Source organism: Epinephelus moara, chromosome 24 (genome assembly GCF_006386435.1).
Source record: "Epinephelus moara isolate mb chromosome 24, YSFRI_EMoa_1.0, whole genome shotgun sequence".
Taxonomy (NCBI): domain Eukaryota; kingdom Metazoa; phylum Chordata; class Actinopteri; order Perciformes; family Serranidae; genus Epinephelus; species Epinephelus moara.
In genome coordinates, this window is record NC_065529.1 from 17,738,817 (window position 1) to 17,752,354 (window position 13,538).

The 13,538-nt window shown below is 41.0% G+C and overlaps 1 protein-coding gene across 1 annotated transcript in view; it reads right to left on the reverse strand.

Annotated features, from left to right (window-relative positions):
- The window catches only part of srpk1b (SRSF protein kinase 1b), a 29,799-nt gene that overhangs the window by 11,750 nt on the left and 4,511 nt on the right, over nucleotides 1-13,538 (reverse strand). The gene's annotated exons all lie outside the window — the stretch shown is intronic.

Sequence of the window (13,538 nt, forward strand, 5' to 3'; positions counted from 1 at the left end):
ATCGAAGAAAAACGATTAATGCACCTGTATGTAAGTTCCTGTGCTGGAAAAGCACCGTGAATGCACCTGTGCAGTAGCAGCAAGCGTGTGACGTGTGTGGATCAATAATATGTGGAGCGAGCGATTGAGAACAAAGGCAGCCTTTGGTTGAGAAGAAAGGTAGGACAACTTCAGTCATCTGGAAACATTTTGGCTTCAAGTTGACGGACGTCGAGCAAAAGGAAATTGTTTGCAAAGTTTGTCACGCTGTCGTGTCTGCCCCCCAAGGCAACACGATCAACTTATAATCGTGTTTAGTAATCGTGATTTCAACATCAACCAAAATAGTCGTGATTATTATTTTTGCCATAATCATCCAGCCCTAATTATGTCACAAAAAAAGTACCAGGAAATGTACCGACATTTTCTCTTTGATTGAAAAATCAATGGATTTGTGGCTGACATTATGCACTACAGGTGTGTATGCACATGCAAACTCAGGAAGCCTGGTACACAGACACTGGTCACCTTGTTTGAAACACTGCAGAATCTTAGTGGATCAAACCAGCTAATAGTCTGAGTTAGGAGACCATTTTCAACTCAAACTGTTGCTCACCTCTCCTCACTTGAGAATCCAAACTCATTTTAGCCGTTACAGAAATGGCAGCCTGCACTAAAAGAGCAGAAAGTGGACTCATTGAACACTTTTTTTAACGCCTCTCTCCCTGATTGTAAGAAGAGAACATCTAGCTTCACTTTCTTTTATAAAATCTGAGGGCTTTTGCTTTAACACCTTTCATTTTTCCATTTAATATTCTTCTCTGGCTTCCATTTTGTCCCTGTATTCAATCCAGATTTACTATATATAAAACCTTACATCATATCTCTCCTTCTACACATTAGCTTTAATTCAGCTTGTAGTCATTTTTGCTTTGAAGTATAATCAAGCGTGAAATACTTTCATCATACCTAAATTTGACACACACTAAAGCACACTCCTGGAGTAGAATTGGAATTCACTTAAACCAGCATGAATGAGTACGATTGCGTCAATGACCAAAGTGAGAAGAAGTACATTTTAAAGCTTAGAAATCTGTGGTGTCAGTCAGCTCCATAATAAGTCCCAACGGCTTCAACTAAAGCTGGAACATCACCACAAAACCAAGTAGTAGGCTATTAAACAAAGAGACTCTTTGGACCAAGACTTAATTTCATTAAACATGAATTGCATTGTTGAATAACTGATGGTGACTGGTGCACAATGCTTAAATGAGCATGCCGTGTTGTGTGAATCTGAACAAAGTGGAATAAATTATTAAACCAATCCTCCGGTGAGTTGTTCATATAGGACACCTCATTGGAGAGTAACAGAGACTGTGTTTGTTTCCACGAAAAGATTCACACACAGGATTCAAGTTGGAAATCAAACAAGTAAAACAAGAGAGGAGAAATGAAGATGAAGGTGCGGCATGTAACTACAACTAGCGCGCCACAGGAGAGCATCCAGCTGCACAAACTATTCACTAGGAACATGACTTTACCTGCGTCAGTTATTAAAGCATGCCATAAGGGACTTATTGTCACACATCATCATCATCGCTTCTGTAGTTCAGGATCTATTAAATAAATGATTTGTTTCTGGACAAACTGAATAGCTATGCTCTGTTGCTGCTGTCCATGGTGCTGAAAGAGGAGACAGCACCGTCACCATCTCTCCCACTGAATCCAAACCGCAGAGTTACAAACATGTCATCAAACACCACACACCTCACGTCTGCACTCATCAACCAATCACTAACAGCCAAAGAAACTCACCAGCATCCACTAGAAGCCAATTTGAAGAGCATCACAATAAATGCATTAACATGTTTTGCCAAAATTCAATCACCGGCTTGGACGGATGGACATCTTGTGTTCATCATAAATCTTCTAAATTCCTCAAATAAACTTTTCAAGCTGAAAACAAACACCTTTCCTCTTTTATCTCTTAACAAAATAGACTATGTGGCTTGTTATTTGCTTTGTCATGCTGTCTCAACACTAGAAGCTGTACAAAAACTAAAGAAAGCCTTCATTCAAAATACAAAATCTGGAAAAATCGGAGAATGAGTAAACAAGCACTCATTCCTGCCTTAACACAAAACATTATTAACCCACTATTTCATTTTTATTGGGAAGAAAAGGAAGATCGTGAGTCCTTCTGATGCTGCCCTGTATTACTGCAGAGAGCTGATGGTGGTGCACTGTGGAGGTAAGAACAGCTTCCAGCAATAAATCCAGTTCTCTGCATGCGGTGCAGACAGATGTTTGCCTCACAAACAAAATGTTTTTTTCTTCGCACACATTTCAAGTAAACAACACGGTGGTCTTACATACGAAATCTCTCATTCAAATTGTTCTAATCAGATTTGTTTGTCAGAGCCATTTACAGAGCACATCAGTCCTGTGTGCCAAATTTGGACTTGGTGTTTGAGCTTAAATTACTGAGTCGAACAGTAAACACTGGAATGTGCTGAGGAGGATTTAGAGCTAATTAAAGCAAGTCACATATTATCTCTTGAGCTATGAGAGGGTCTAAGCTGCTGACTTTGCCACATAACCTCTGAAGAAACTGTTTACTCTTAACTGTGTGAACAGCCATTGCTTCTGAAATGTGACAGTGGAGGCCAAAAACCAACAACAAAAAAACAGTCTGATTGCTTTGGTTGTTTGTACTTTGTTGTGATGTGCTTTGTTGTGAAAAGTCATTAGGATTAGCATGTCTAGCTAATCAGTTCATTGGCTTAACTCTAAGCAGCAGCAGCAGCAGCAGCAGCAGCAGCAGCAGCAGAATGACCACTTTGGATGCATCTTCGCATGCTTACAAAGCTGTGTCATGCTCAGCTGCCTGCAGAGCTCAACTGTTTGTTACGGCTCCTGAGGGGGGAAAGGCAATTAACAATGTGGAGCTGAAGTCAGGGGTGAAGAGATGAATTAATAAATTGGGTTATTTGCTATTTTGACAGGACAGGATTCAAAGTTCGATTAAACTGAATTAAAGAAAATGGTTTTTTTTTTGGAGTCTGACCAATTCAGGGTATTTGATGAAACACAAATAACATTAGAGAGTAAAATATTTATAAAAAGCAGCTTCTGTTTGCACTTCTGCCAATTTATACACTATATCAGATATATCTGCAATAATCCCAATAGCAACCAATAATATCTGTCTGGCTCATACATGTAGGAGGCATCCTCCTGGGCAAAAAAGCTGAGACAAAAAGAGTTTGCTCATTATTCGTTCTATGGTTTTGCTTCTGCATATTCACCCATCTGCTGTGAGATTTTTCTCAAAGAAGAAAAGGTGTCACTGAAGAATTGGGAACACTCAAATTCTCATTTGCTCAGGATGTTTTCAACCAGGAAAATGTTTGGGTCTCCCTCCATTTGAGAGCAGCATTTCAGAGCGTAGACACCATAACTGCTTCAATGTTTTTACGTTTCGCGCTTTTGTTCACTATACTATTACATTTACTTAAAGATGAATATGCAGCCTCCAGTCTTATACTGGGCTCGCCTGTGATTGTAGCTCAAGTCATTTTGGCACTAACTCGCAGGAACTTTGTCAGCCCACACACTGCGTGGCAAAGGCCAAACAACACTGCATTTATTCATTTACTCACATGCACACAGTGCACAAAAATACTGAAACGCTGCCTAAGTCAGCCTCCTCTCCTCCCTCATCTCTAGTGCTTCAAATGTTAAAGACAATTCTCTTCTTCGCTGTCCAGCTCACTGCATCTCCAACGAGCTTTAAAGTGGCATTCATCTCTTCGACACATTCTGCATATGTAAACAGAATCTGTAGGCAATGGGACAAGATTTTAGTATCTGAAAGGTTTTTGGTTTTCCTTTGTAGTCAGAGTAGTATTGACCAATCATGTTTGAGCAACAGGTAAACAGTTGCATGTGCAGAGCAAAAGAGGCAAAACGCATTGGCCGAATTGCAATCTCGGAACCCATCGGCTATCGTTAGACAACTATTTTGCCTTTTTTTTATTTATCTGTATTCATATGCAGATATCTGTATATAGAGTCTATATAGTGACAATCTGCTGGCTAGACCCAACCCCTGAAATACTGGCTGTTGCCCCCAGAGGTTTACCGTCATCAGACTGATAGCCGATAGGTTCTTTAATAGAAGTAAGAATGACTGCAATGACCAATAACAAAAAACAGTCTTAAACTTTGCTTTAGAAGTAATTTTTGTGGGAAAAAAGTTGTGAAAACATTTGTCAAGCACCTTTCTTTACAACACCTCTTCTAGAACATGAGATAATGCCCAGCTGACATTAATATTAGCCAACAAAAAGTGACAGAATCTTTTCATGTTATTGCTAATGAAAATATGGGCCATAAGCTAAAGGATAAAAACTGACTAAAGAAGAAAAACAGAGAAAAAGAAAAAGACAAGAGCACTAACATGTTTTAAAAAGCATGTTTTTAAAAAGAATCATGTTCATCCATTAATCCATGTCATTAGATGTTGGCTGTTTTTCATTCATTGTGCTTTGTAGGGCTGTACCCAAATATTCGGATATTCGAATATTCGTTTCTATGGGTAGGTTTTCGTTATGAAAATTTGGTATTCGATATTCGTTCTTTAATTTACTTATTTATTTATTTTTTACATATTTTTTTGGTGCTAAATGTAGTCTTTTTGTTGTTGGTAAATGTAGGTTATAAATAAAAATCATAACTTTTAAATTGCATTGTTAAAAATGTGAAAATATAGTATCCTACCAACTGAGCTTGTGCGCACGTCACGCATGAGCGCATCCGTCTGAGGCTGTGGATCAATGCCAAGTTTTACTACTTTATCACTATTCCCTCTAACTTTTAGCTGTTTTTTCGTTATCTTTTGAATTTAATATGAATTATGGAACCGTTTTTGTCAACGTTTGTTTCCTCCGTTTTGTACAATAAATTATTGTTTAAAGTTTCAACAAGTTTCTTTTGGAGTGCGTGACACAAGTGTGTTTTGAAAACGACCGCGGACTGTCACCTGCTCAACGCATCAGTACCTTCGGATGCCATGACAGTAATAGCCAATAATGTCAAAATATCATTTACAGACCGATTTAACAGACGATCACTGCTGCCCGACCCGCAGGTCCATTTGCGGGTCCCGCGGGTTACGGGTCGACCCGCGCATCACTACTCAGCTCAGTCTATAAAGGCTGTACACAACAGTAAGGCTATAGACATTATATTCTATTCAGGCCGGCAGAACCAGCAGCGCATCGGCTCTACAGTGCACGGCACTGCTGATTAACCATTTTATTGCAGCACAGAGTGTCTGCCAGCAACCAATTACTTGCAGAGGCTTTCTACAACTTGTTTCAATGGTTCCGATTTAATCAGAAGACAAATTAAACAGGATGACCAGCCAATGTGAAAATCAAAAGAAAGCATAGAATAATGTACTGAAGGAGATATCACATTTTTTTGTGGTTTGAGAGCAAAGATCCGGTCGCCGCTGTGCAAAACTCCGCAATACAATTAGGTCCTGAACGAATATTCGAATATTCGTTATAAATTCTGCCGAAGGTCCGAATGTTAAAAAATGGTATTCGGGACAGCCCTAGTGCTTTGCACCTGACCTCCTTTCTGTAGCACCTGCTGCGCTGACAGAAAAGAGTCAATACTGAATACACTGTACGTCTTTGTGGCCTGGCTAATGTGAGAGGATGGTGGATTGATATGGAGAGGTTCAAATACTTGGTCTAAATAAAACAAGAGGAAAAATTTTCACAAACTTTCATTTGACTTAACAACAAAACAAATGACAAAAATCTCAAGTGTTTTCAAGAACTAAAATTAAACTCATAGTTCTTTAACTATGTCAGAGTTTTTGTTCGTTAAAATCCCTTAAAAATATGACGGAATTAAGCTTAAAAAACTGACACATGGACCTTCGATCCCAGGACAAGGGCTAGATCTAAATATAGCTACCAAAATGAATACTATTCATAGTAAGTAGAGTGCAGAAAAAGAGATGCAAGGACAGAATGATGGGTCAGCACGAGAATTAGGGAGAAATATTCATCAAAAATGCATGACATAAAAATGACATTTTGAACCCAGCACGAGCATTCTCTCATTTAACACCGAAAGACAGCAGACGATCGTGCCATTGAAGATCGTGCATGCAAGTTTTTCTCTCTCGCTGCAGTACGTCGACAGTTGAACAGTTCAATGCCCTCTGACGGCCAGACAACATGAACAAAAAGCAGGATACTTCAAGGACTTCTGTAACACTCAAAACACTTGCAACTGCCTTTGGTTGTCACGCCTGCCTGCCTATACTCTTACACACAAAACCTGCTCTTACCTGCAAGATGCACGGATACCCATGTGATAGAAGGTGGAGGACAGGAGAGTGGAGGTGTTAAAAAACCCTCTCACTCCATCCGCAAGGAGAAAAAGGAGAACCAAAAAAAGGAAAGGGAGAAGGATGGACACTGAAAAGTAGAGTAGAGGAGCAGAGAGCGTTCTGTGCTGATGACTGAAAAGCAGAGATTATAAAAGAAGGGTTGACAAACAGAATGCGAAGAGGGGAAAGGGGAGGAAAGAGGGTGAAAGGGGCAGAGTGGGTGAAGACAAGCAGAGAGGAGAGGAAGAAGAGGAGAAATGTGGAAGCTCTGCTGCAGGCTGAACACTGAGGCTGAGTCCTGGAGCACACTCGCTGACACTCTCACTCACTTTTTCTCCCACACACTCACTGTCTCTCTCTCTCTCTCTCTCGCTCCCTCTCCTCTCTCTGTCTGACCGAGAACTCTCCTTGGCTGTCGTCAGCCGCTGGCCCTGCCCCCTTCACTGACAGCTGGGAGATGATTGGGTGATGCAGCCCAGCACTGCATTGCAGGTGAGGGACGACATCAGCCCCCACCCCTCCTCCTTGTCTGACCAAAACAACACCATTCCTCTTTCCTCTCTCTGTCTGTCCATCATCATCATCATCATCATCATCATCATGAACACCCCCCACCCAACCCAGTCACATATGCCTGCCATTCCAACAATGTTTCACTCATCTTTTTTTTTTTGTTGCTGTTCTGAAACAGCTATACTACTCAAGACTGTTGTACGTGCATCATACCCCAGCCTCTGCAGGGTTCGCTCCTCATGTTAAGGTGTGAGGTCGCCCATGTTGTGAGATTTCGGCTTTACAATCAAGACGATGTGAACCCGTAGATGTAGGAGAGGAATCTGCAGGACACCCACAGCTAGAAATGGTTTATTTGCTATTTGACAGTATCATTCCACACTTGAGACAATGACGAAATTAGATTGTGTTTATTTAAAAAAAAGTGCCTGATGCTTGCTTTTCAATCTCCACACAATTCCTGACTGCACCCTGTGTAATTTTCAGAGGCACAAATGTTTGCCCATCCTCACCGTGGAATCACTGCCATGGATCATCCATTCAGTTATATAGCAATTTATTCAAAAAACAAAAAAAGATGAATAAATCCTTATCTTTGGCCTTAACACACTTGAAGAGAGGGTTGCAGAGTGAAACACATCCTCAATGAAAGCCAGTGTAAAACACCAAGTACTTCTTTATGTGGATCAAGTACCAATCTGAGTACGTTAGTCATTCATGTTTTTGTCAGTAGTATGCCATTAAATGAATATGACTGGTACGTCTGAGGTTTTGCCATGCTATCAGTGGAGTCTGATGGTGATGTTGATCTGCTTATCAGTGAGTTTTAAAGTCCATTTTAGTCCACAGCAACATATCAAATTAAATTAACATCTATCTTTGATGTATTCAAGATAGGAAATTGGATAAATTAAATTAATGCAGTGCAGCCACTCCTCCTTAGATTCAATTTTTGTGATGTCAGTTCTGGCGGTGATTGATGGAGTTTTATCAAAGAAAGGAGAATGATTAAAACTTGTGAGCTCTGCCTGCAAAACACCAGTAGACACTTAATACTGATTGTCCTGATAATCCTCAGCTTCTGCAGATAAGCAACACCTGTGCATCAAACGACCTGGTGTACTGGGGGAACTACACTTTTTGGTCAATCCAAACCATTATTTATGTATTTGTTAACAAGCGAAAAACTTTATCTCTGGAGAATTACTAACCTGGCATTAGCAGACTAATCTAGAACCTCTCAGCTCATTTTTAGTTTCCAAGATGCATCAACGGGCACAGAGCAAAATGCCTTGGACACAACTGGATAGACCAATCAGACAAATGTGATGTAGCACTGAGCGACGCATGCAAGCTGCCGCGGCGCTAAACACTACACGAGAAGTTGTTTCTTCTTTTAGGTGGGAAATTATTGTAGTAGTAACAGGATCTTCATTCATATTTAAAGCAGCTGTGCGGAACTTTACGTTTTCGTTGATTATAGTGCCCCCTTTGGTTGAAGCAGTATGGCACCCACAGCCTGGTGTCGTAAAATTCTGACTGCAGCCGGCATTCGGCTTCATTCGTAAAATCTCCGCTGCAACCGGCAATTACCACATGCATTTGTTTTGGAGAGCAAGAGGAAAATCATAAATGTTCTGGTGTAGCTCTGAATTTCTTATAAACTGAGGACAACTGCCTGCTGTATATTTGTGTTCATGGTCACAGTCACAGATAATTTTGTGGAGTTTGTTGTAACGTTACTAGACAAAAGCAGTTCACATCAGCTAACGTTACATTTAACTTGCTTATAACTTCCATGTCCTCATATATTGAAGTGAAACAACGTCTAAAAAGTTGCGGTATATTCTCTAAATAAATACAAAAATGACATACCTATCAATTAGGAAAAGGGCCAACTTGGGATCAGTTGTAAAACCTTTCAAATCTCTCAGCTCTCTCCACTTGGTGAATGCCCGACCGAGGTTTACACGCGTTTGGGCTCGAGCCCTATCACTGTCCCATTTAGCCTTCTTCTGTTCTTCTGTTTTTTCTTTTAGATGGTGCTCCTTCTTTATCCGCCATGACATCGAAAGTACAACCAAGTCCTTATAGATACATCTGGTAAAACTCTTATGTGTTCAGCAATGCCCGTTGCGTACCGCTTACTCGAAGAACACTCTGTAAACACGGCTCTTCTTCTTCTCTCAATTTATTGGTGGATCGCAAACAACTTCCAGGTGCATACCACTACCTACCGTACAAGAGTGTGCAATGTGTCCGAAATCATTCACCACTCCCTACTAAATGTCATTTAGCCTGCTTCTTAAATCCTACTCGTAAACACGGCTCCTTCTTCTTCTGTGGTTTAATGGCTGCGGGCCACTGCAGGCGCGCAGACTTACTTCCGCCTCCAGGTGTCGTATTCTGGTTTGCTGACTTCCGTTGTGTCTGACTCGACCGAGGCTACGCTAAATAGCCATATAGAGAAAGGCTTTTTTGTCGTTGTTGGGTTCAAATAAATATGCAGATCTTCAAGGGGGGGTGATACGAACTAGGGACAGTTTTATAAATGGTAAAAGGTTCCGCACAGCTGCTTTAATCAACACTGCATAATGTGACAGTGCAGGACAGAGTAGACTGGACATAATTACAACAAATCGGAGCAGCGAAATGTGTGATTCTTAACTTTTCAGATCTGGCCTTATCAAATAGTGAAATTATTTTTTTGCTTTTTTCACCAAAAACTAGTAGGACAGAGAAAATAGAAGAGGATCTGAATGTTCTCCTCTGATACATCTCCTCCTCCTTAAAAAAAAACAACACAAGCACAATGAGACCCTCTGTCTGTCCCTCTCAAAGATGAACATTGGATAAACTAAAAAAAAATGCACAATGACATGAATGAAAACATTAAGTGAAGGAGAGCGACATTTCAAAAAGACATTAACTGCAGCCTCACTAAGTCTGACAATAAATATCCCCCTGCCAAAGTTCCTGCTTTGCTTCAACAAAACCGGTCGCACTTTTACACCTCTTAAACCATTTACAGAGGCTGCTGCTTAAACTGTCTTACATACGAGTCTATTAAATGCTCTGTTTAACTGCGGCCTGGGACACATTGCTGTATGGGCCAGTGATCGTGCCAGTGAGAGCTTAAATCTAACACAAAGCCACAACCACTTGACATCTCCATCACTCCTGTGCATCACTCCTCATCACTCCTGTGCATCTTACATGACAGAGTGTGTCAGTGTCTCCTGGTTTCTCCTGGCTGCATTGTTTCCACCCATCCAGCCCTATCAGATCTGTAGAGCAAAATAAACAAGGGCACAGGGGAGGAAAGAGCTCTCGGGGATGGAGTGCGGCCAAAAAGTTTACGTCGTCGCCCCCCTCCTCCCCTTGCTCCAGATAAAATCAATGACAAGTGCCTGGGCAGCAGAATGAAACAGCAGCACTAGGTAACTGTACTGAGGGTGCAATGCACACAAAGTGTAAATGAGTGTACTGCAGCACCTTCACTTTAGCACCCCAACACCTGGGGGAGGTTTGCTTGTGTCATACAAGAATCAACACTTTTTTACTTCCAAAACATGACATGAGATGACAAAACAGAGACAGGCAGGACACTGCAGCTTTGTATGCTACAACACCAGTTAAACCACTGCAGATTTTCTTAGTTCACAATGCTGAAAATCCAACATCTTCATGGCCTGGAGCAATGCGCCTCTCCTTCACAATCAACACACCCATATATTTATATATTTCTGCCACTGATGGGATGGGAAAGAAGGGCAGCGGTTAACCTGCAGGGTGAGGACAAAGAGCAAAAAAGAGAAACAGAGGGACACAGAGCTGCAGTGGGCTGCAGATGATAAAAGATTTGATAGGTTATGTAATGAACTGCAGCTATGGAGAGAGAGATAAAAGCAAAATACAATAGAGTGCAACTGCGCTGGTAAATACTCTGCAATGCTGGCTATTCCTGTTCAGTCTCCTGAGTAAACATGTAGTCCTAAAATTACATCGGAGGCATAAAAGTTACACAAACAAGTGGTTTCGTGTCTGAAAAAAATAATGTAATGCAGAAATAAAGTAAAAAACAATTGAGTGGGCGATAAGCTCTTTCAAAAGCTGGCAGCGCAAATCCACCGTGGACATCGTCAGTCCTGTTCTCGCTCGCGCACACACACACACACAAAGCAAAACACATGAGCAGGTAGTCAGGTACCTCGCAGAGCAGCAACAGTCAGCATCTGCTCCTTAATGAAAAATGGATCATCCCATCAATAAGTCAGCCAAACTCTGTGTAAACTGGCATCTGGCGCACACATGTACAAACCAAAACACTACTCCCCTCATCACAGAGTCAACAAGCACCACAGACATGGGCAAAGTCTGAGTTTTATATCTCTTTCCGTCAATGTTGCTTTCTCTCTGTCATACACAAACATGCCACTAATGCACTACTCACTTGCATGTGAGACCGCTGGCTAGCTTCACCACAGCTGTATTGATGGAGAAGATCCAGTCCAGGAGCCACATGACCCAGAAGACACTTGGCCTCAGCTATTTCACGCTAGTCTATACTGAACTAACTTGGCAAAGGCGAGTGGCACTTTAAAGCAAAGGTCTGGGACCAGGTCTGCTCTCCTCTCCCCTGGCTCTTCTACTGGAGTGTGGCTGCTGCGTCCTCTCAGCACAGCAGCCACAACAGAGCGACTGACACAACAGAGAGGGAGGGAAGGAGTGCAATGGGTGGAAGGAAGAAGAGAGAGAGAGAGAGAGAGAGAGAGAGAGAGAGAGAGAGGAGTCGAGTTATGCTTGGATGCTCGCCACTTGCTTGATGGTCATTGACAGAAATTATGCATTTTCAACTGCAAAATCTTGCACAGCATCGCTGTCAAGAGGATAGAGGGGGAAAATACTGTGTCAGGTGAAAGAGACAGGTGCATGCTAATGTCGGAAAAACGACAGGAAGTTAGCTATTTTCGTCTGGCCCGATGATTTGGCCCCGTCAGCAGCAGGGATGGCTGTGACACACAACTCATGGAGGCAATTAAGGTACCTCACAACCCTTAGCTCCTGACTGCATCACAAACCGCACTCGTTTTCCGAGTCATAATAACTGAGACAAATATGAGCACAGACATAACTCATTCATCAATAATTCATACTTTAGATTCAGTGTGATTTATACTTTCCAACATGATCTCCAATTTCCATCGTCATTGTGCATAAACGTTCAGAAATGTACGATGCTCCTTTTAACTCCACAACCTGCCTTTAAATCGTCACAATTTTTTAAATTTCAAGTGTCAAAGTAAAGCAGTGATAGTTGTCTGTACATCAGTGGGTGGAGGTTGTTGACAGACTTTGGAGAACCCCTGCTCCAAGTCCAGGGTTGGGAAGTAATAGAATACAAGTAACTAAGTCAGGTATGAAAAACACAAACTATGAGTGACTGTATTTCATTACAGTTATGTTTAAATTGGACGTATTCTGACTAGGGATGATAACAATTAAGCTACAATTGATTATTTGGTCATTAAGAATTTGATCAACATTTGAAATTTAATTATTCATCCAATAGGCTATGCAATGTTGTCAGAGTATATGAGCTTTGACTGAAAAAAAAAAAAACATTTGGTATTGTTTGGTAAAAGCAGAGTTTATGTTTTTCTTAAATCAATTGATTGACTGTTGGTTAATTTCATCAATAACAGAGTAAGGAAAGTTCTTACAATTTGCAGCCCTAATTCTAACTGCAGGTACTCTCTTTTAAAACTGTTTTAGCACTGGTTTTCAAAGTTTTAAATGGTCTGGCGCCACCTTATCTAGCAGAACTATCTTCATGCTACGGTTAGAGCATTGAGGTTGCCCAGTCAGGTGCTCCTGCAAATTCCCAAAAGTAGACACTGAAACAGTAGTGACCAAGCCTTTGCAGTGGCTGCCCCTAAGCTCTGGAACAGCTTATCTATACACATAAAAACTGCTCCAACAATAGAAACCTTTATATCACTACTTAAGAGCCACCTCTTTTTGTTGGCGTGTCATTGATTGAGCCTGACAACTTAAATTGATTTCATCCTCTCTTGTGCTGCATTTTGCTCTATTATATTTTTTGAGCTGAACTTTTGTCAGATGCCCCATTTCTGTTTATTTCTGTTGCTCGCTTTGAAAGCTCTGCAATGGATGAATGGCTGATTCAGTAATTGATACAGCACCTTCTTCTTTAACTACAAAAACCTAAAGGAGGCAGCTGGTCGGAAGGAGATCGCAAGACAGCAGAGTTTCTAGTAAATGGCCAATGTTAATAACAATCTACTTGCTGTTGGCTTTATTGTATGTCAATTCCAGTGAATATCACAATATAAAACCTATGTTTAAAAAGAACAAACGTAGAAAGATAGCAAGTACTCAGCCAAGCACACAGCTGATAGGTAGCTTAAATGGTTTGTTTACATGACATAAGAGAAGAGCTTATTTAATGGATTCAATGTGGACAGAGGGCGAGTATGAGTAAAGTAAAGAAAACACTACTTAGTTAATTTGATTTTAGGGCATGTATTCAGTAAACTATGGTGGAGTACGTTTTAAAGCTAACCCTCCCAACATTGTCTAAGTCAAGTAAGAGAAACAGTAGCCTTCT